This window comes from Felis catus, chromosome C1, assembly GCF_018350175.1.
Source record: "Felis catus isolate Fca126 chromosome C1, F.catus_Fca126_mat1.0, whole genome shotgun sequence".
In the NCBI taxonomy this organism is placed as follows: domain Eukaryota; kingdom Metazoa; phylum Chordata; class Mammalia; order Carnivora; family Felidae; genus Felis; species Felis catus.
Window position 1 is genome coordinate 90,949,360 of NC_058375.1, and position 24,916 is coordinate 90,974,275.

The following is a 24,916-nucleotide window of genomic DNA, read 5'->3' on the forward strand; positions in this document are numbered from 1 at the left end:
GAGTCTTAAAATCTGGAAGGAAAAAAAAAACCTTAGAGGTCATTAGTTCCAAAAGTCAGCTGAATAAAACTTGCCTGGGAGCTTGGCAAAAATACAGATATTACAACCTGGCCGCATAGATTCCGATTTAGTAGGTATGGAAAAATACTCAGAAATTAGTACTCTTATGAAGCTCCCCATGAATTCTGTGCACTGCCAAGTTTGAGAAGCAATGAAATATAGACTCGCAGTTCTCAAATATTGTTAAATCTGTGGAAGACTTTTTTCACCTCTTTACTTGGAACCTCAATATGTAAAACTAATAAAAGTAGAGCTGTTCTAATTGAAGGCAGGGGATAGAAACCCTGGATGCTCCCTTACTCTATGGTTCTTGAGGACCACTGAACTTTAACCAGGAACATAGTATGAAAACTATTGATCTAGACCAAGTCTTCTAAAATATCACTAACACATGGTCATTCAGCTCCAGTTTGAAAGCTACCAGTGATATAAAACCTTCCTGTTATAAATAGCTTTTATGATTGAGATATACAGTTACTTATTATTTGCTTATAATATATTGCTCCCCCAGACTTTGTCAGGCGTGTACACGGACATAATTTAATAGTTCAATTAAGCATAAAACTAAAATTCTCACTGGAGTGAACATAATACTTTCTTCCCATCCCTGCTTCCTGGTGTTCTAATCATCCTCTTCTGTCTCCTTAATTCTTTCCTTAATTTATCTTTTTTTCCCCAGATAGTCAAAATATAACAAAGAAATAGCATACAGAAGGGCAAAATGCTAAAAAAAAAAAAAAAAAAAAAAAAAAAAAAAACCTTTTAAATCATAAAATGGAAAATTTATCATTGCTTTGACAACGGGAAAAAAAGTGAATTAGCTTGTTTATGTCATCTTTTGATATAGTTTGTAAATATCACAAAGATATTTAAATGTCTGCTTATTCTACAGCACATGCTCACAAAAATATTTTTGAGCACATACTCTGTGCCCAGCCATGTTCTAGCACTGGATACACCAAGGCAAGTCCAATCCAGCTTCTGCCCTTCATGCATTCACAAAGTAGAAGAGGATACAAATACATAAACAGTTGTAACATAAACAATGAAGTAAGTGCCAAAAAGACATTATAAGAGCAAAAAGGGGAAGGTGACTAGCTGCAGGAGGAAGAGCTCTTTGAATTGGGCTAAGAAGAGTAAATAAAGGAATCAGAAGAAACAGAAGAGGGAAAGGAAAGAAAGACCAGTAAAAAGTACAAGAAACATTTTTCTCAAGAGCAAACAATGGAAAATAAATGAAATATTTGGAATTTTACCAAAATAATCATGAAGAATACAAGATCTCTAAGAAATCTCTGTGATTCCCAATTGTGAATTTTAAGTAAATCTGAGTTCTGAAAGACAATATAATTTCATCTGTATCAAAACTCGAGAGAAATGTGTTAAATTAACAGCAGCATGAACCTTATTTTGTTAAAAAAAAATCTAGGTATCAGGTATGGTGTGACAGAGTAAGAATTACTGAATTTCATTATTAGCCATATAGATGTATTTGACACTTTATATGTATCAAGCAATTATAGAAAGAGCATTATATCAAAATACTAGAAATTTAATTTTACTTTAGAAGAAAAAACTCGTATGTTTCATCAGGTTTGTATGTTGCCAAATCAGCATTAATACCATCTTCTTCTGATATCCCCTCTATATAGCAAGGGAGAAGCTGGAGAAAACCTACATTTCCCAGAATCCCCTTCTCTGTATAGTTCCAGAATGCCGTCCCCTAATGAGAGGACTTCAATGCAAGGAAGTGAAACGTTGAAGAAAAGACGCCATCCTTTCTCAGAAGAAGTTGTAGCCAAACTCCTGGGCAGAAAGCAGACTTGAAATTTAAATTAGCATACAGGGGGTCTTATGAATCATCCAGGACGGTGCTACGGACTGAGAGAGTTGGTGGGAACTCTTCTGAGGTTCTTGGGGTTTGCAGCTGCTTCCAGGTGAGTTCTTGAAAACCACAAGTGTCAATGCTTACAAGCAGAGACAGTCTGTGATGGCTTCATTGACCTTTGCCTGAGTTTGCAAATGGTTCTGTAAGCCTCCAATTCCCTAGAGGAAAACCCTTTTATACTTGGGATACATAGACTGGCTTTGTCAGACTGGCTTCCTGAACCCAACTGGTACAATCAGAAGGAAATTCTTCATTAAGTTTCTTATTACATCTCCATCATAAACAACATTGCAGTGATGACAATTGTTGTACTAGTTATTATAATTAGAAAGGTTGAATAGAGAATTGTGGACAAGCATATATACTCTGTGGAACCAGGTTCCTGGGGTTCACACCCCAGCTCAGCAATTTTCAGGCTATGTCATCTTGGAAAGATACTTAACCCTAATGAGCTTCATTTTTCTTCCCCTGTAAAATGGGGAGAATAATAATACCTTTCTTAGAGAGTCACCTGAGAATTAAATATTAATACAAGGAAGTTCTATGAAAATCTTTAGCACAAAGTAAAGTTTCAGTAAGTGTTAAGTTGTCATCATTGCTATTTATTCTTTAAATTTTCTCTGATCTCTCTTAAGAGCTCTCATCTGGTAAGTAGTGATGGAGAATCTCTCCCTGACCAAAAGTTAGTTAAACTCCTTTAAGCCGCATCCTTGACTAGGCCCCATCCTTCATCTACTGAGCTCAGTTTTAGGAAAGAATCCTTCTAGGCCAGTTTAATCAAAAATCCACCACCCTGGATATCTAATTAAGCTTCTCTTCCCTCACCCTTGACATCTAGTCAAGTTGTTCTTTCCCTAAAACATTGATGCCTAACCAAATTCTTCTTGGTAATTTTCCATCCACTTTTTTACCCTGCTGATTGGCTATGAATCCCTTCTCATCCCTATTGTATTAAGTGTTGAGTCAATTTCTCCCTGATTGCTATAGTCTTGAATAAAGTCTTCTTTGCCATTTATGACAAGTGTCTAGATTTTTTTCTCTGTTATAGTGGCAGGGAGAAAAAAAGATAATTTTAGTCAACTCCCTTTATACATAGTCCAATAATTTAAATATTCTCTTTAGATTTGGCCTATTCTTCCCCCCCGCCTTTTTTTCTATGCTTCTGTTTAAAATGTTACCTGGGTATGCAAGAACACTTTACTTGACCTTGTGCTAGTCTTTAGGTGTGTGTCATTTTGAATCCACTAGTGTTCAACTGGTTTTATTTTATCCTGGCCTGTTGGGATCCTCCCTTTGACTGAAGAGATTGTGGTCTACTATTTCTCAGCTCGATCAGGACATGGTGGCCCCTCTCTGCAGACTAAGCCTTTGCTGGGCTCTCAGTGGTGCTGAAGACCACTGAGTCTCCACTATACTCTATCTGGCATCTGATTCAGCTGCTCCTTCCTCTCCCCAACCCTGCACCACCAAAGATTTTGCTATGATGACTCTTGGTTTCCTCCATGGCCCCATCACATTCTTACTGGTGCTCAAATCTATGTCTATACCATATAAGAGCCAAGAAAAGTCCTCAAGTACAAAACAGAATCTCTGTAGTTGACAATGATTCCATATTGGCCTGGACTTGTTTTGCATAATGATCTCTTCAGCTCACTAATAGGAATAGGGCAAGAGTCCACCCCCATCTAGGATATCAAAGCTGACAAACAAGATCTTGTAGACCCAGAGATTTCATCCAGTATCTTTCCAAACTCACTCTCGTCTTCTTTCAGTTGTCTCTACCCATAATCCTCTCAGGATCAAAAAGAAATAAAGTTCCCTTTTAATTTTTCTGTCATATCTTGAGGTAAACTCATCACACTATGGTAGAAACCCTATCACATGACATCAAGTCCAGTGCTTTGCATTTTAACTGGGAGGTAAAGGACTTTTAAAAAAAGTGTCTTTTTTAAAAATACTCAATTAAGTTGCTGTAATACTCTACTGACTTTTTTTTCTCTATGAGTTCCTTTTGTAACAATCCAAATTTCCACTCTGAGCTCCTTAAACATATAAAAATAAGAATAATAATAAAAAAAATAAAAATAAATAAATAAAAAGTCAAAGATAAAACACTCCAGTAACAGAGCTACTAAGATTAAGCAGAAAATTGGTAAAGCAGATAAATACAAGATGGAATATAACTTTTTCTATACTAGCATTACTGCTTGAAATTGAAATGGGACAAAATAACTCATTTACAATGGCAACAAAAACTGTTATATATCAAAGCATTAATTTAACAAAGAGGTTAACACTATATGACGATCATTATAGGAAAACTTCTGATTAAAAAGCACAAAACCAAGAACAAAAAATGAAAAGATACAATATTTTGGATGGGAAGATTCAATATCACTAAAACATGAATTTCCTCCAAATTAATTCATACTTTTAATTCCAGTACCAAAGGTTGTTTTGTTTGTTTGTTTTTTTAAGGGATGGGGGAAATGGGTAAAATTATCTTAAAGTTAATGTGACAGAATTACAAGAAATTGTAAAGAAACAGAGTAATGAAAGAGGATTTATCTGATCTGATGTTAAAAATTATTATAAGTTCTCTGCAGTTCAACAATATCATGATAGGAAGAAAAAATAAGTCAATTGAACAAAATAGTCTAGAAATAGTATGTCACACCCTAGGCAAAGATCCACTATTTGACAAAGATGGTATAAATTAATCAGCAGAAATACAGTTTATTTAGTTAATGCAGTGGTGCAATTGGCTACCATCCAGCAGAAAATAAAGTTGAACTGGTACCTCACACTGGAGAGACATAAAAATAAATTCAGATGGATTAAGAACTTAAATATTTTTAAAGTAGTTACAGAAAAATGGACACATAGATATAACTTAGGGTTGGAGAAGCTTCTTAAACAAAATGGAAAATCTAGAATATCTAAGAAATAAAATAAATGTTTTTGACCAGGTAGAAATTAAACATTTTGGTGCAGAAAATAATATCATTTTTAAAAAGTTAAAAAAGGGGCGCCTGGGTGGCTCAGTCGGTTAAGCGGCCGACTTCGGCTCAGGTCATGATCTCGCGGTCCGTGAGCTCGAGCCCTGCGTCGGGCTCTGTGCGGACAGCTCAGAGCCTGGAGCCTGTTTCAGATTCTGTGTCTCCCTCTCTCTGACCCTCCCCATTCATGCTCTGTCTCTCTGTCTCAAAAATAAATAAACGTTAAAAAAAATTTTTTTTTAATAATAAAAAAAAATAAAAAGTTAAAAAAATTAAGAAAAGTATTTACAACATATTGGACAGAAAAGAAAATGAATACTTGTCTATAGTATACAAAGAATCATTTTCAAATGAATAAGAAAATGGCAAATTACCAAATAGAGAAATGGTCAAATGACACACATATAGGCAAATAACTGAAAAACCAATAAAATGTGATAGATATATGGTCACTAGATATGCAACCTCATTAGTATCTAAGAAAGCATAAACTAAAGTGATCACTAAGATAAGTTTTGGTTATTATCAGATCAACAAAATTAAAAATTTTAAAACATAATCTCTGATGACAATAAACGTAAAATGAAGTATAAAAAGTAGAAAGCATTTTGGCCTCTGGTAAAGCAATCTCTCAATATATATTAAAAATAAAAATGCAAACAACCTTTGTACCTGTCAGAGTTCTTGGCTATAATAAGAGAAATAGGGCCTCGATAATTTAAATAGTAAAGAGATTTATTGGAAGGAGATTAATCAATGACAGGATGCACAGAAGGGTTAGAGAATGAGATCAGGGAAAGGCATGGGATCACTCAAGTGTGAACAACTGGAGCCACAGCCAAGGGCAAGCCCAGGAACAGCCCATTTCTCCCAGGGGACACTGGACACTGTTGCTGACACTCCACTCAATTTTCGAGAAAAGAAGGAGTTTAAACTCTCAATTTTAAAAATTGGATTTTGTTTTTCTAAATGAAAAGTTACTTGAGAATACAATGTCTCTTTTGGGGAAACGTACCTTGAAACATTTTTAATTCCTTCAGTTTCAGTTCAATTTCTTTTTCTCAGTAAAACTTCAAAAAACAATTAAATGGAACAATTTTAGTAAATACTAGTATGTGTATATGTCAATATATACATATAGATGAATGACACTCATCAATTTTTAATAATAATTTTTGGTAATGAAATATTTTGGATATTACTTATACATTTTAATGATTGGTAATTTTTTATAATTAGGAATATCTGCTTTATTAAATCAATAATTTATTTGAATAAAAGTAGACTGCACCATTGACGTATTTTGAAAAAAAACTATAATTACTTTAAATACTTTAACCCTGTAAATAGTGGATTTTTTTTCCCCCATAACAAGGTGACTGGAGAGAATCAGTTCTGGCTTTGGTTCCAAAGTTGAATTCAGTCAGGTTTCTAGATTGACTGGATTCTCTAGAATTTTTGATGTGCTGCCACCTTGGTTTCAAGAAGGCTGCAACAGCTTCTAGCATGTTGGGCCACAGGACTGTCCTCAAAGATAGAAAGTGCAAGGCATTGCCTCTTTCTCTCAGTGATACTGCCCACCAGCTTTCTCTTTATATCTCACCTCTACCCTACTTTTTGTCGGGCTTTCCTGAGATTAGGTAAAAGAGATCTCTTCCTGATATAAGAACAAAGTTGAGGGGCATCTGGGTGGCTCAGTCGGTCGAGCGTCCGACTTTGGCTCAGGTCATGATCTCACTGCCTGTGAGTTCGAGCCCCGCATCGGGCTCTGTGCTGACAGCTCAGAGCCTGGAGCCTGCTTCGGATTCTGTCTCCCTCTCTCTCTGACCCTCCCCCATTCATGCTCTGCCTCTCTCTGTCTCAAAAATAAATAAACATTAAAAAAAAAAAAGAACAAAGTTGGGATACTGTTAGCCAGGAAAGGGGAAGAAAGAGATGATGGCTTTGAAAGAAGCAATCTGCCCTGCCTATTACCACCATTACCATTTTGTTAGTTTCCTTGTGTGTGTGAGAAAGAGAGAGCGAAAGCAAGCGAGAGAGAGAGGGAAAGGGAACTTCATAAACAACTCCAAACTGTTTATATCTATGTTTAATTTTGTAACAAATATAGAAATTCAAGATCTCAACTTAGCTAGTCATCTAGGAAAGACATTTGGCATTTTCATGAGATATTCTTTATTTTGCTCTTCATTAATCCTTAAGTACAGAGTTTATAGGGTAACAATGGCTTCTCTTTCCAATATATTTCCTTGGATTTTGCTGCTAACCTATGAAATTTGTGGTAGAGACTAGGTTTAAAAAGCTTAGACAACTGGTGAATTCATATGTCCATGTCTCTAAATTAACTAGAATGAGCTACATTGAAATTAGCATTTAATTTGTACTTTATATTTTCCTTAACCTTTTTGAAATTCATTGCTAATACATTCAAAATAATATAAATTTTTTGTCCCAAAAACATGATTTTCTTGGGGCACCTGGATGGCTCAGTCAGTTAAACGTCCAACTTTGGTCATATGTCAGGTCATAATCTCACAGTCCGTTAATTTAAGCCCCACGTTGGGGTCTGTACTGACAGCTCGGGGCCTGGAACCTGCTTCTGACTCTATGTCTTCTTCTTTCTCTGCCCCTCCCCCACGCACTCCCCCCCTCCGCCTCTCTTAAAAATAAATAAACATTAAAATTTTTTTTCAATGTTATTTTCTTTTTCTTAAAGACTTTACCTTTGTACTTTTGTAATAAATTTGGTATTGAGAAAGAAGCATTAAAAAACAGATCCCAGAACAGAAACTGGAAGGTGTCAGTCGAAGAACTTCTTGTAATGATAACTATAATTTTTTCCTTCTCTGCTTTAGAAGAAAGTCCCAGTTAAATGGCTGATTGAGAGTACTGGAGAAGCAAATAAAGGCCTCAGTGAGAGAAGAGAGTAGGTTATAAAATTCTTATCTCAGGGGAAAAAAAAACAAACAGGTTGACGGAAGCTACTTTTAATTTCTGTGCACATTTCCATGATCCAGGAAGGCTTGTTTTGCCCCTACATTAAGAGAAATTGGTGAGTTTCAAAGGAACATTCTCATCAGAGTCTAATAAGATTTGGTTTGGACTAAGTGGGTAACAATTACAGATAATGAAAAAGGTATATAATTGCACCTAGATGTTTGTTTTCTTCAAAATCTTCATCACTCTGTATAATCTTTTAAAGATAGCACTTAGGAATCTTGGTTAATGTCTTGTTATTTTAATAAAGAGTTCTATTTTTGTATTAAATTAAAAAAGTCTTAGAGTCTCTATTAGTTAACTCAATCCACTTCACAAAACCCAGTGTGTGGAACACATACTGAAAACCATTACTCATTCATTGGCAACTGAATGAGTTTCAAGCAAAATACCCAAATATATTCCAGGACCTAAAACCAAAGGAAAGTGTGGCAGGACTTTCTTTTGCTTCATGGGGAATTGGGCCAGCATACCTAAGAAAGAAAGACAGAAGAAAGAAAGAATAATTGAGAACACTGACAGTACAAACAATCAAAAAATTATGCCATTAAGTAGGACCAAAGTACATGAGGACTTACATCTTGGTCAATGAACATGCAACAACTTCATTCTTTTACTTTTATCTCCACCTTTGGTTAGTTGCTTGAGGCAAATATAACATTTGGGCAGAGATTTGGAACAAAGACTTGGAATGCCACTATAAGGTCCAATGGGAAAACAACTTCATCTGGCTCAAATATGGTTTGAATTTGAACCAGTTATTTAGGTATCTTTTTTTTTTTTTTTGGTAATTTGTTTAACCTTAATCAAATAATCTTGTTATTTTCTATTATTTCTGGAATCCTTCCATTTTAAATTATACAGGCAATAGTGTGGGGTTTTATTTATTTTCAATTGGCCATTACAGAATTCTCCGTCTATGTGGCTGGGAGAGTGGAAATTTGGGCCGTAGTTTTAATTAAGACAAGAGTAATTTTATAAAAGATTTGGCAACGTTCTTTCCCTGAATGATGCTTCAGTACAACTGCTTCATAAGCAGTAAACATAGCACACTGATTTGATTGTTGAAAAATGAACAAAATCTCCATCAAATCACTTCAAACTAACTGTGAGTTTGAGTCATTTTGCTTTCCTAGAGTTCTAATATTTAAAGTCCAGTAAATTATAAATTGAGAGGCTATAAGATTTCTTCTTAAAGGAAACAAACAAAAAAAAAAGGCAAACATACATTTAAGGTGTTTAAGTGGAATTTTCATTTGTGGGGCATTAGAAAAAGAGTAAAGACATATTTGAGATTCTTTCCTCCAATATGTTTGCCACTTTAAACTCATTTTTAGACATGGAAGTAAGTTTACAAAGAAGCATAATAGGCAGAGTTAAGGGAATTTTGTTTAACCTCTCTTTCCTTCATTGTATACATAAGACATCAGAAGGAAAAATGTTTCTGCCATTGCTTTTGTTTATTCTCTCCCTCTCTGCCTCTGTCTCTCTCTCTCTCTCTCTCTCTCTTTTTTGAGAGAGAGAGTGAGCAGGGCAGAGGCAGAGAGAGAGAAGGAGAGAGAGAATCCCAAGTAGGGCTCAATCCCATGAACCATGAGATCATGACCTGACCCAAAATCAAGAGTTGGATGCTTAACCGACTGAGCCACCCAGGCGGTCTTGCTCTCAAAAAGCCTCTGGAGTAAGTATCTCTTTAAGTGGTAACACAGCATTCAGAGTTCAATTTCTAGACCACAGTTTAATGCAGAAGCTAGAGGCATAAGTAAAAAAGCCAAATCCCAGTTATTTTTCTTTCTTCTACATCTCTTGTAGGGATACAAAGAGATCTACCAGTGGGCATTAATTACTCAATCACAGAAAGTACATGAAAGTGGTCAATCACTACTTGTCAAGCATAACACTCAACACAGTTTCTTTTTTTTAATTTTTTTTAATGTTTATTTATTTTTGACAGAGAGAGAGACAGAGCACGAGCAGGGGAGGGGCAGAGAGACAGGGAGACACAGAATCCAAAGCAGGCTCCAGGCTCTGAGCTGTCAGCACAGAGCCCGATGCGGGGCTCGAACTCACAGACCACAAGATCATTACCTGAGCCAAGGTCGGACGCTCAACTGACTGAGCCACCCAGGTGCCCCAACACATTTTCTTTAAAGAAGTGCATCTGCCAGGGAGAATAGAACCCAGAACTCCTAGGGGACAGAAAGACAATCAACAGGGATGAATACAAATATATTAATGAAAGCAGCCATATTTGGTAATAACCCCCAGTTTCAGAAGGATTTTTAGAAAGCTTTAAAATCTGACTTTTTAAACTTTGTTTTCCTTTGTCTGGTTTTAACTCAATTCAAACAATCCCTCATATTTTACTATCCTGATAGGGACTTTTTTTTTCCTGACTGAAACAGTTCTTAGACTGGAAAATAGAAGATGCCCTATTCAGGGTTGAAGCCCTTACAAGTACCTGCATAAAACTTGAGTCCATACATCTTAAAGCAAAATACTAACACCCTAAATCCACTATCATGGTATTATGGACTGAATGTGTCTCTGGAAATTCATAGGTTGAATCCTTAACCCTCAATGTGATGATATTTGAAGATACAGCCTTTGGTAGGTAATGAGAGTTACATGAGACATGAGGTTAAGACTTCCACAATAGGATTAGTGCCCTTCTAAGAAAAGACACCAGAGACCCTGGTGGGTCTCCACCATGTGAGGACATAAAGAGGAGGTAGCTATCTGGAAGCCAGGAAGAGAGCCCTCTCCAAGAACTGAATCAGCCAGCACCTTGATCTTGAACTTCCCAGAGCTATAAGAAAATTAGTCATGGATTTCTGTAGTTTAAGCCACCCAATCTATGGTATTTTGCTATAGATCCAAGCTGACTTATACTCGTGGTCTATAGGAAACTGATATTATGCAAAGACTTATTTGGAATGCAAAGGTCAGCCTGACCTTAGCTCTGTGTGACCTTGAGTAAGTCATTAACCTGTCTTAACTTGTTCATCTAAAAGATGGGGGTAATGATATTTGCCTTATTCAAGTGTGTGAAAATATAAACATGGTGAAATAAATGGCTTCACAAAGTGTTTGGCAGTAGCATCCCCATCAGTTCTGTAAAAAGTCATAGCTCCTTTCAGTCGAAAGCACAGAATGTGACCTGATGAATCTCCTGCTATTTTTACAAAACCCCTGCAGATTCCATCCCTTATTTCTACCAGTACTTCACTGCACATTAATAAATGGTTCGCATTTCTTTTTTATAATGCCAACAAGAAGTATTTCACCAAGCAAATAGCTCTTCCCAAATGTATTATCACTTTGTTAGAATATGATGTTACCCTCTAAAATCTGGTTGTTTTCCAAAGACCTTAAAATGAAATTCTAAGCCCATCTGAATAATGTACCAATAATTCAATATAGTAAATATTTTTGAACACTTAATATATGCTGGAAAAAACATTGTCCTGGGAGCTGTAGAACACACAGGGGTGGCTAAGACAGGTCTCTGCCCTCAAAGAACCCAGAATAGTGAAGGAAACAGACATGGAAATAAATGTCTTCTAGTGTGATGAGTGCTGTACTAGGCACAACCATAAGACATAGTGAAGGCACAAAGGAAAGACTGATTAGTTCTTCTTAGAGTAGACAATAAAGCCTTCCGCCAGAAAGTAATACAATTAAGCAGGTGGCTTTCTAACATTGCTTAAACTTTGTACCTTAGTCCAAAGTGAAATGAATGAAGTGAATTTGTGAGGAACCATTATTTGCAAGGTACATTCTTGATAGATCCACCTGTGGGTTTTTTTTTTTCTGTTCCAGGATCCAACACAGGATACCACATAGCACTGAACAATACTGAACAATAACACTAGCGGATTATAACCACTGTTACTCCTGTTACCACTACTGTCTTATTACTACCGCCATTACAATTACTACCCATACTACTACTGCTAATAATAATCTCTACCATTTGTATAGCTCTTTACAAAGTACTTAACACACATTTCATTTCAGTCCTACTCTTTAGTTGCTGTTCTTAATTTAGTCCCACATGAGGAAACTGGGGTACAGACAAACTCAGCAATTTGCAAGGTTAGTTCTTTTTTAAATTAAGGATAGAGATAAAACACCAATAGCACTGGCACATCTTTCCCCAAAATGATGAAGCTTAGAAAACAGGAAGCAAGTCTATACCCTCCAGATGCTCTACCCAAGTAGCGCCCTAGCTCCCACTATCCTGTTTCTTAACTACTTGAAAGAATTAGTTAACATTCTCATTTGCATCAATTAACATTCTGAGAACTCTAACAAATCCTGCTCATAAGCTGTGTTTATACTACATTGCTTTTCCTTTTTTCACATTTTTAATTATGAAAGTAAAATATGCTCATTATAGGCAACTGAAAACTATAGACAAATATTAAGGGGAAAAAGAATTAATCCATAACCCTAAAACCCAGAGATATCTACAGTTAATATTTAATGATCTATTTCCTTCTAGCATGTTTTCCTTTGTGTTTTTCTCTGTGCTTATGAATGTATTTTTATTACGGAATATACTGTATAAATAGATATGTTATGCCATATTATTATTTTAATAACTTTTTGGAATAATTTTAAATTTACAGAATAGTTGCAAAAATAGTACAGAGAGTCTATAAACCCTTCACCCAGGCTTCCCTAATACTAACATCTTATGTTAGTTTTAAAACTTCTTAGCTTTGTAAAAGTTGCACTATATTAGTATTGTGCATATTTTTTAACTAAGAAGAAAACTTATTATTAACCTAAACTACATATTTTCTTCATTTTTCACCAGTTGTTCTGCCAGCATCCTTTATCTGTTCCAAGATGCAGTTCAGGGTATCAGACTGCAGTTAATTGTCATGTCTTGTCTCCTTGGTCTCTGGTCTGTGACAGTTTCTCAGTCTTTCCTTGTTTCTCATTGCCTTGACATTTTGAAGATTGCTGTCAGGTAGTTCATAGGGCATCCCTCAATTTGGATTTTTAAATATGTTTTCTCATGATCAGTGCCCTCTTCATCACATCATATCAGGAAGTACATGACATCACCATTAATTTACCACTGGTGAAGTCAAACTTGATCTCTTGGTTAATGTGGTATCTGTCAGGTCTCTTCACTGCAAGGTTATTATTTTTCCCTTTCCATACTCTGTTCTTTGGAAATGAGTCACCAAGTCCAGCTCACCCTAAAGACTTGGGAGATCAAGCTATACCTCCTGGAGGAGGAGGAGTTATATATATTATTTGAAAACATTTTCTAAGGGTGATTTATCTGTTCTTTATTTATCCCCTTGTTTATTTTATCAAGACGGACTCATCAATATTTATTTTATGCTTGGAGTCATACTATGATATTTATTTTGTTGCTCAAATTGATCCCAATTTGGCCAATAGGAGTTCTTTCAAGTTGGTTTTTATGTCCTTTAAAATTCCCCAACAGTACTTTTCGTTTCCTTTTGTTTTTGAGCATTTTTTTTTCTTTCTGGCACTACAAGATACTCCAGGTTATCTTGTACATATCCTCCCTTAGCCCTAGAATCAGTTATTTCTCTAAAGAACCCTGATTCCTTTTATTGAAGAATGGTGCTAAAAACCAAGAACTGGGTTCTAGGTGTAATTGCTTAAGTGGAAATACAATATTATTCACCAACTATGTTATAATATAAGTGAACATGAAGTAAAACAATCTGTTATTTGATTTGACGTACAGTTGCTGCTTCTCTAGTTTTCCTTCATCAAAAGTATAATCTGGATAATAAAATGTGGCTAAAAAAACAAAAGGCCTAGGGGCGCCTGGGTGGCGCAGTCGGTTAAGCGTCCGACTTCAGCCAGGTCACGATCTCGCGGCCCGTGAGTTCGAGCCCCGCGTCAGGCTCCGGGCTGATGGCTCAGAGCCTGGAGCCTGTTTCCGATTCTGTGTCTCCCTCTCTCTCTGCCCCTCCCCCGTTCATGCTCTGTCTCTCTCTGTCCCAAAAATAAATAAATGTTGAAAAAAAAAATTAAAAAAAAAAAAAAACGCCTAGGTTTATATGCTGGCCTTATCACCTACTTGCTGTGTGACCTTGGGCAAGTTGCTCAACTTGTCTGTCATTCATTTCTGTCCTCACAGTTCTAAACATGTAACTAGCAACAATACCTACCTCACTGGTTAATTGCGAGGCTTTAAATACATTGATATTTACAAAACACTTGGAATGGTGCCTGGCATCTACAAATTACTATATAAATGTTAGTCGTTTTCATTGCTGTTCTGACAACTTTAACCACAAGCCTAATACTGAAAACATACATCCAATAATAGCCAACACATATTGAGCCTATCTTATGAGAAAGGCAATCATTAATCCTATCATAAAGTACATCCTATTTTAAATAAAATATTCTTATTATTAATTATTAACTTAAATTTGCTTCAATGGGCATATTTTAATCCATATTTTATCCTTTAAGTGTTTTTATTCAACTTCTCATAAAAACTTTATATGCCAAAGCATCCCTAAGATGGCCTCTATGAATGCCTTCCCTTATAGTAAATATATGCTATTTCTCACATCTGGAAGTAGAATCTAGCTCTCATTCCCTTGATTTGGGACTTTCTTGGTGACTCATTTAACCAATAAAATACAGCAGACGTAATATTTTTAAACTTTTGAAACAAAGTCTTATAAGAAATTTTGGCACTTCCTTCTGGGTCCCTTGAAACTCTTATTTTGGGGATTACCTGTCTCGGAACAAAGCTACCATGAGGGAAAAGCCCAAGCTGCATGGCGAGGCCAAAGGTAGGCACTCAGGTTGACAACTCCAATGGAGTCATCAGCTGACAGCCAGCATCCACTGACAGTTGCCTGGGATACTCAGCTTAGTCAAACTGCAAATGACTGTAGACCCAGCTGAGAATTGATGCTGCTTTGTGTGCTGTGTCCAGTTCAATACACAGAACTGTGAGTGATAATAATAAATTATGACTTCAAACCACAAAGTTTTGAGGTGTTTTGTAGTGTAGAAATAAGTAATGTAAACAGATGACCTCTTCAATCTTTTATGCTCAACCATTGATGACAAACTTTGTTCACATAAGTAAAGGTAGCAAATGTCAGAAAATCATCAACAACCTTTTGTTTGCCATTTCACCATTGCAGAATTTAGATCATTTACACTTACGTTGTGAAATCTAACGGCTTTTTTTTTTCTATCCATCGACCAAAAGTTTACTTTTAAGGAACTTGGTGATAATCTGCTTGGATTTTAAGTCCAATATACCTTTCTCATATCAAGTATTCTAAAATAATGGTAAAGCTTTTCTTTCCATATAGCTCCCTGTTGATCTACTGGATGTTAATAATTCTTCATTAAGATGAAAATTTTAATATCAACTAAATATCATTAGTAAAATGTTTTTCACTCCATGTTTTCAAGATTTCATTTTCATTTGAATCTGTAAACTGTGTACATGTTGATGTTTTCATGACATTCTTGGTGTTTTCAATAAGTTCCTTTAGCAGCTGAGTAATACAAACTTTAGCAAGCCAATAACTATGCTTCAAAATTATTCGACACGAGAATCATTCAGAAAAAGTGGTTTTGATTCTCATAGCTCATTAATTTTTGACTAAAGTTTTTCTTTTGATGAGCCACACAATTTAGTATGAAACAGGAAAGAGTGGTGTCTGATCTCATGTCTTCACAAAAGCTGAAAATAGACAGGATGGAGCTGCCTAGATTTTATTAGATTCGCTATTTTGATAATATCATTTAATGTGGAATTCTGTTCTGTAGCAAATGTCTACATTTGAAAGACTTACTGTGAAGAAAACAATGTATTTCTTAAACCTTAAGATTTATAATATGATCTATATGTGAAGGCCTTTACAACTTTCTGCCATTGTTCCCTCACCATCAGGACAAATTTATGTAGGGTTTCTATCTGGTGTGTATCAAAGCATTCACTTATCAATTTAAATATTTCATCTCCTATAGGCTCTTTCGGTATTTTACAGAACAAATAAAGTTCTTCAAAGAGTTTCTCTTTAGAGATTCTCACTAGCACCATTACTAAAGTACTATTCAATCTGTAACAAAACTTGTTTAATCTAAAAGTATTTTGGATTACTGTGATCTCTATGTTATCCAACATGTCCTCAATGTGTCTACTAATTGAATTAATCAAAAAGTGGTACATTTCCTATTGTCTTTGCATCATTGACCCCTTGTATTACATTAGCAGTTTCAAGGCAGGCTGTTAAAGCAAAAACTCTACAATTGATTGAGGCATTCTGTATCTAGGCACTACAGAGCTGTGCAATTAGTTCTTTGAGCAAAAACTAATATTGTACAAATGATTTCATGTAGTAAATTTGTTTCTGGGTCATTTATTCAATAATGTTTTGTCTAGATCCTACTATGTGACAAGCGTGGATCTTCATCAATGAACAAAGCATGTGAAGATTCCTGCCCTTGAGATGATTACATTTCATCAAAGAAAGACAGACAGTACCTTATATCAATAATAAAAATTAAATTCCCTAATGTACTAAAATATATTAGTTTGCTAGCCTACTCTAACAAGGTACTGCAAACTAGATGGTTTACACAACAGAAGTTTACCATCTCACACTTCTGAATTCTGGAAGTCTGTATTTAAGATGTAGGCCAGAGGTCTGTGAGGAAAAACCTATCCCATCCCTCTCTCCTAGCTTCTGCCAAAAATCTTTGACAATTCCTTGATTTGAAGACACATCACCCTTATCTTTGGCTTCGTCTTCACATGGCATTCTTCTTGTCTGTGTGTTTGTGTCCTAATTTCTCCTATTTATAAAGAAACCAGCCATATTTGGTTAGGGGCCCACCCTACTCAAATATGACCTCAACTTAACCAATTATATCTGCAATGTCACATTCTGAGGTAATAGGAGTTAGAACTTCAACATGTAAATATTTTTGGAAGGACACAACTCAATCCATAACAGATGAAGTGTGCCAAGGATGAAAGAAAGAGTAGATCGGGGTGAAGGTATGGGGGGAGGGGGCGGGGAAGGGAGGATAGATTGAAATATGAAATAGGGCATAACTTGCCAAGAAGGCTTAAGAGAGAATTGAAGTAGTGGAGAAAGTTAACTAAGAAGATTATCTAGGGAAAGACTCTTTCAGGCAGATGGGAGAGTAATATAAAAGACTTTTGAACCAGAATAGACCCTCCAGCTTAAGGAATAGCAAGAAGTCAGTGTGGTTGTAGTAGAGGGTATAGTGGAAGACAGCAGCAAAGACCAAAGAACAATTCATGTAAAGCTTTGCAGGCCATTGTAAGTTTTGGCTTCCGCTCCAAGTGAAATGGAAAGCCAAGGCAGATCGTGAACAGAGTGACATGACTGATTTCTGTTGTACAAGAGTCACTTTAGCTGCCATATAGAGAATAGACTTATGGTGGGAAAGGGCAAAAGCAGAAGCACCTACTAGGAGACTCTTTGAGTAATCTAGACACAACATGGTGGTGTCTAGGGCAAGGAAAATAGTAGTGGAAGCATGAGAAATGGTAGAAATCTGGCTCTCCTTTTTTGGAATAGAGTTGACAGGCTTTCCTTACAGAACCGAAGGGTGTAAGAAGAAAAAAGACAATTCAAGGATTACTCTAGATTTTGGGTTCAGCAACTATAAAGAAGAGGTTGCAATCAACCAAGCGAAGGAAGTCTGTTGGTGAAGCAGGTCTGTGGCATACTCTGTTATAGAGCAGCCTCTAAACAGCAACTAATAACCTCTACTTCTTGGTATTCATATTCTTGTGCATGAGTCTCCCTTTCAGTGTGCCTTGCATCTAAGGATTTGTTTTAGTAAATATATTACAGCGAAAGTGATGAGGTGTCAATTTCTACATTAGGTTAAAGAAAAAGAATGTGGCTTCAGTCTTAGATGCTTTCTCTCTCTTGTTCTCTTGCTCTCTGGTTCTCTCTCCCCTCTTAGGGTAGCCAGTTGCCATGATGTGAACTGTCTTATGGAGAATTCAGTTGGTGGGGAATTGAGAGAGGACCCTGGCCAAGAGCCAGTGAGAAACTGAGGCCTTAGTCCAACAGCCTACAAGGAACCGGATCCTTCCAATAACTATAAGGGTGGATTTAGAATTGAATCTTACCCTGGTCAAGTCTGTAGATGAGACAATAGCCCTGGCCAAAAATTTGACTTCAATCAATCTCGTGACTGATTTCAAGCCATAGAACCCAGCTAAGCCATGCCTGGACGTCTGACCCATGGAGATTTTGAGATAACAAGTGTTAATTGTTTTAAGCTATTAATATACGGGAAAATTTCTTATGTAGTAATAGATAAGTAGAACACTTTTTAAAAGTTCAACACTTTTTGAGAAAAATATTCAAAATGTTTTGAATAAGATACCAGAGAATTTGCTTACAACTTTTGATTCATTTACTAATATTCCATGTGGAAAAAAAAAAATATATATATATATATATATGTGTGTGTGTGTGTGTGTGTCTATGATTTTTTAAATCAATTCAGATTTATTTATGCATACCTGATAATAATCATAATTATAATCATAATCATAATCTCTACCACTTCCTGAGCATGACTATGTGTCAAGCATTGCTCTGACCATTTATGTGGCTTCTTTAATCCTCACTATAACCCTCTAGGATAGATACAATTATTACCTCCATTTTACCGATGAGGAAGCTGAGTCCCAAATTTTGTATTTATTACCCAAAGTCAAACAACTAGTAAGTAGTAAGTTTGAACTGAAGTGGTATAGTTTCAGTATCTGTGCTGTTAAAAAACAAACAACAAACAAAGAAACAAAACCACCAAGTGAAAATTTAACTGAAACCAAATGGAAGCAATTCAATGAGAACATGTAAAGGAGGTGATATGGTGGCTATCCATAAAGTCCTAAGTACCAAAGCCACAATTACTCTATTTGGCAATCTACCAGAGTTAGTGTTTAAATAACATTCAAATATTAAGAAAAATTTTAAATGCTTTTGTGATTTTTAATATATATATTTTTGATGGTTTCAATTTTCTTCATTATAAAATCTTTACGATTTGCGATCACTGCTAATTTGCAGAATTTATGACACACCAGATAGGAAACTCAGGAATAGCGAATTTTTCTTGAAGTTGTGTTTTAATAACAAGCAGAATTTTTTAACTTAGATCGAAAAATTATTTTTATGTTTATTTAAATCGCTAATAGGGATTATGGGGCAGGGGTGGGGAGATTATAGCTAAATCCTTACTCCATTCCTTGGTGATCGCAGCCACTAATGTGGCAGGATAAAGAAATGACAAAGCATAGGGGAGGCAATCAAAGTCCCTGTATTTTGTTTTTGTTTTGTTTTATTTTTTATATATTTTTTTAAATCCTGGGAAGGCACACATAACATTAAATTTACCATTTTAACTATTTTGGGGTGTATGGCTCAGCAGTGTTATATACAGTCACACTGTTGCACAACACATCTCTAGAACTTTTTCATCTTGCAAAACTGGACCAGTATTAGAAGTCATTGTATGTTAAATGCTTCAGCTGCACTCATTTTATTTCTCCTGAATCTATAGCACTTATTTGGACACTTAATTATAAATACATGGATGTTAAATGGCCTCATGGTAAATTCTGTTTTCCCCCAAACAGATTATAAAATCCCAGGATCGTCCTTTTTATTCCTTGCGTATCCCACCATTTCTTTACCCAGGCTAGGTTTGTACCAACTTCACACCAGGAGTGCCCAACCCCTACTATTGAAATTCTGTGAAAGTCCCCCATCACCCCGGAACCCACTAGCCCCCCACACTCCATGTCCCAACCCTTCCCAAAATGTACACCACTGCTTCCAGGAATCTTTCCAAGCTGTGCCTTCCCAAACTACCAGCTCTTTAATGTTTTGCTTGGATCCTATTTGCATATGATCCATGGCACCTAAGAATCTTAGTACAGGATGCTATAATGAAATATCATATCCAGAGTGGCTTACCAATAAACACATATTTCTAATGATTCTGGAGGCGAGAAGATCAGGATCATGGTCAGATGCATTGTAAGGTTCTTGGTGAGTGCCCTTTTCCTGGTTATGTACTCACAAAGCCTTTTTTGATGCATGCAAACATACACACAGAAATCTCATGTCTCTTTTCTTTAGGGCATTAATCTTATCATGGGGATCCCACCTCATGATCTTATCCAAACTGAATCACTCCCACCTTCAAAGAGCATCCCTACTGGAAATTAGGGTCTTCAATTTGTGTATTTTGTGGTGTCACCAACATTTAGTACATATCAGAGTCCTAGAATAACTAACACGGAAGAAGGAGACAGAAACCTTTTAGCTTGAAGAATTATAGAAGATTGTATTGATTATATGGCATCTACTAGGCCTTGGGGAATAAGCAATGTTACTACCCAGGCCTATTTCAGAGAAAGAAAACAACAAAAATATTTTAAGCCTCGTTCTGCAGACTGTCCCATAAATGTTCTGTTTCCATCCAAATTTACACTCCAGAAATCCAGAGTGGCTGGATTTCTCTCAGAGGGATGTGAGAAAACTGGGATGATCAAAACGGTTGCTGAAGAGAACGAGGAATGGAAAGTCAGGAAAAGAGGTAGAAGTGTCTGGATTTGGGAGCAAGTAGAGCGTGGGCAACACAGAAGGTCCAAACATCTTTGGTTTGTTTGTTTGGTTTTGTTCCTCCCAATTCCTATGAATATGCACTTTGTACATTAGTACTGAAAAACTTTTCCTGACCCCCTTAATGTGTTAAACCTCCCCTCAAGAGAAAGTCTTTGGAACAAATAGCATTTATGTTGGGACTTGAAACAGACTACTGTACAGACCAACAGCAACAACAACCAAAAGGACATAAAAGAGAAGGAAAGAATGGAGAGAACAGGGATAAAAGTAGACGAACAATTCTAGACTGAGAGGAAAGAGTACATTTAAAGGTTCTTAGGTGAGAAAGAGCTTGGCTTTAAAGAAAACTAAAGTCAGTCCAGGGTAATACTGTGCTAACTGGTCAGAAAGGATAAACCTGGGAATGGCTCATTGAATTTGAGATTGGAAGGAATGGGACAAAGGATTTTAGGAATTACAGTGGAATATATCCAAGTTCATCAACCCTTGCAGTCAGCATATTTGACAACGAACTTTGACTACAAGTCTAAAGAATAGAAGCAGATTAAGAAACGTTTTTATAATTAGGTAACCTTTGCTAGATATTATCTGGTTTACATGGTATCAGCACAACTGAGAAACAAGTAACGACATGGCTACTCGGTGTCATTTCCCAGCCTGTGGAGACAGTTTGTGGTTTTTAATTGTTCAACACGTTTTCATTCTTGGCCCAGGAAAAAATCACTTATAAAGTAGGTCTCAGAAGGCTCATCACGTCAAGAGGGATGTGATTCTATCTGGCTGGCAGAAAGGGAAAATATAGGAATGATTAAGGACTCTAAGGGGGTGCTCAGGAGAAAGGGAATCCAAGGAGATGCAGTTTCCAGAACGTCAAGCCCCCCTCCCTAGCCCCAGAGTACGAATCATTTAATATAAATAATATGTTGGGGCGCCTGGGTGGCTCAGTCGGTTGAGCGGCCAACTTCAGCTCAGGTCCTGATCTCTCAGTCTGTGAGTTCCAGCCCCGCGTCAGGTTCTGTGCTGACAGCTCGGAGCCTGGAGCGGCTTCAGATTCTGTGTCTCCCTCTCTCTCTAGCCCTCCCCCATTTGCGTTCTGTGTCTGTCTTTCAAAAATGAATAAATGTTAAAAAAAAATTTTAATAAAATAAATAATATGTCTGTAATTAGCGTTCCCAAAAACATCATCTGCATCATTACTTCTAACACAATTCCTCTGCCAGGAGCTGTAAGAGCCCATCACATGATTTTTGTATCAGTACAGGTGATATAGGAAAAAAGAAAAAAAAAACAGCACCAATTATTATCTAGGAGTCACTGTTAAAATGTTCTAAACACTATTTTTTAATCTAATGACTGGGTGGAATGGTAGAAGCAAATTGTGTATTGTAATGTGAAAAAGTCTTTTCATAAGGGACAGGAAATACTTTAATTCATTGTTGAAGTTGAAAGCTGTTCACATTGTATCAAGCAAGTAGCAAATTCATGCAACTTTGAAGTTTTGTATATCTGTTACTCCACACCCTTCTATGATCATTAATACTTTGCCTGAAGAGCAAGGCTCTGATTAAAACTGATCCATTGACCATAAGCACCATTCTAATATTTATTAACTAACTTTTTAAATAAGGGAGATTTTACCACTCTTCAAATCGTAATTTTTTTTAAATATTGTTTTTATATTAATCAGTCACTTTATCAAGTCAACTGGCTAGCCTTTTGATCAGTGAAGGTATGTGTCTCTGATATGTAATGAAATAAGCCAGTTTTCAAATTTATAATAGGTTTTTTAGCAAAGGTTTTATTTGTGCAATGGTATCGCTGGCTACACCATATTGTATTTTTGAAGATATGGTGTCAGGGTATACAGAGCATAAAAGCCAATTTATTTGTACAATACTTATCTTCACCTTAAAGTGCATTTAATGGAGAGATGCTGTATTAGCTGTTCCCCAGATTTCAACTCAAGCCAACATTTCCTGAGTGACTTCAAGAGATACGTCCTTGTGCAAGGTACAGCATAATGCAAGAGTGAGTGAATTCCTTTTCCTAACATTTCACATTCTAGAGAGGAGCTGAGATACATGCACAAAGAACAATAATAAAAACAGAATGTAAGAATTCCTAAAAACAAATATATGAACAATTGTTATGGGAGCATACAAGAATAGAGATTAATGGCTGATATACCCAGAGGACAGGACATTGAGCCTAGTTGAGGAAGGAGAGGGCTCCTTTATTGAAAGACTTTATTGAAAACAATGGATTTAAGTTGCAGGGGTGCATTTTCTAAGTCATATATCATTCTTCTTTAAATATAGTTGCTTTGCATCTGTATCTAATATTTATTTCACAGGTTTGGGATTTAAGGAGTTTTATAAAGTCTAAATCATTGCACAGTTATAGAAGAGTATAATTACTATTACATCATATTACTGCTGTGTCCACAGCACCAGGCCAGTCATTATGAAGATTGCAAAAGCCCTGTGAAAGCTGCTTTGAAGACCTCAGGCGATGTGTAAGTGGAGACAAAATACCCCAGGATACGCAAGACAGACAATGCAAGACAACAGGCAATTGACTGTTGTTGGTGATTTTCTTTACTGCCCAGAGACTGGTCAACAATCAGGGCCCCAGCTACAGACTTCTGCATCAGAGGGCCCAGAATGCCAGCCAGGGGGCCTCCCTTTGTACCCTGGCTCTAGGTAGAAACAACAGATATTAGGAATGGACCTGTTATTGATCTAAGGCTCATACAATACTTGGACAGTTTCTTGTGACCCATCTTAAGAAGCAGGAGTCCTGACATGCCCTGCTGTATGGGATGCTTTGAAGTAGGCTAGAAAAACACGGATGAAATACCAGGTTGACTCTTTGGTTCCTTTGATGTCCTCTGACAATGTCACCCACTACTGCTTACCTGATAATCGTTAAATAATGCATTTTACTTGTGTAGAACATAATCGACTATAAAGGGTAACCCTCTTCCACTCTGTATTTGAAAATTCACAAACCTGGTTTGGACACCTATCATGTGCCAGGTTATTTACCATTTTAATCCTTATCCTGGGAGGGCAATTAAGTCCCTCAGTGCCTTCTTTTAAATATGAAAACAGGCACGGAGAAGATTATTACCTACTTCCTGAAGCTACCTGTGTTGCCTCAGGACTAGTGGAGCCTTGGGGAGAACAGAGGATGGGCTGAGAGGGAGAGAGCACACCTGAGTCATAAGCCCTAGGAGTTTCCATGGTCTGCTTTCCTTTCATTAGCTTAGATTACACACAGGCCATTCTCAAAAACTAAAGTAAACTAAACAAAACAAAACAAACGAACAACAGCAGCAACAACAAAACCAGAGTGACCAAACCCAAATCTACTGAGGAGATCTGTGGGATTTGCTTTAAAAAAACTTTTAAAAAACCTAGCGGCTTCCTGAGAGGAAATTTAGGGCTCCAGGGAGCTGTGTCAACTCTCAACCACGGTCACTTTCAGGGTATCAAAATAAGCAACCATAAAGCAGTACCCAAATGGCCAGAAAGAGTTAATGTAGCTTCCACAGATGCCAAACTCTCCTGGAGACTCAGAATAGTGGGCCCCGTGTGCAGGTATACATTCAGAAAGCAAAATGGGGAAAAATTTTTAAAAAGGAAAAAAGAATGCCAAAAGACACACTGGAGTAGAATAATGTTTAACTTAATAAATAATGCACATCATAAAATATGTATTTATTTAGTAAACACCTAGTATACCACAACATCAGTCACCCAAATCACCCTGGTTTTGCAGCTGAATAATAAATACAGCACCTTAAAATATCTGGCTGCCAAGATGGATAAAAGAGTGAAGAAGCCAGCACATACTGACCTCAGACTCCACAGCCTTCCCTGCCTCTGGGGGAGAAGACACAGAGGATGCTGAGTGATTAGGCCGCAGAGGCCGCAGCAGCGCTCCGAGGCACTGAATAATGGATATCTTTGGAAGCCCTTGGTGGAGGCTGCAAGCAGCCACGGGAGGAGAGGAAAGTGTCCAAGAACCTTAAGGGTCTTGCAGAGACCAGAGGGAAACCAGGAGAGAAGAGACTGGCAATAAATCTTTCAATACCCAAGGAAACAGGCCACCAGGTAAAGGATTTGGTCCATTTTCGCAGAAGAGCATTTGCTCCCTTGCCATAACAGTCATTCCTGTGAAATGAATATATTAATGCCATTAAGATCCAGTCTGAGAATGTCGGACCCACCCACAGTACCCATTTGAACCCATTAGTTGTTTAACCCTGGCTTAGAGATTAGCAGAAATTAATTGACAGA

At 36.8% G+C, this 24,916-nt stretch overlaps 1 long non-coding RNA gene across 4 annotated transcripts in view; it reads right to left on the reverse strand.

The window, feature by feature from the left end:
* The window catches only part of LOC109502511, a 242,675-nt gene that overhangs the window by 59,211 nt on the left and 158,548 nt on the right, over positions 1-24,916 (reverse strand). The gene's annotated exons all lie outside the window — the stretch shown is intronic.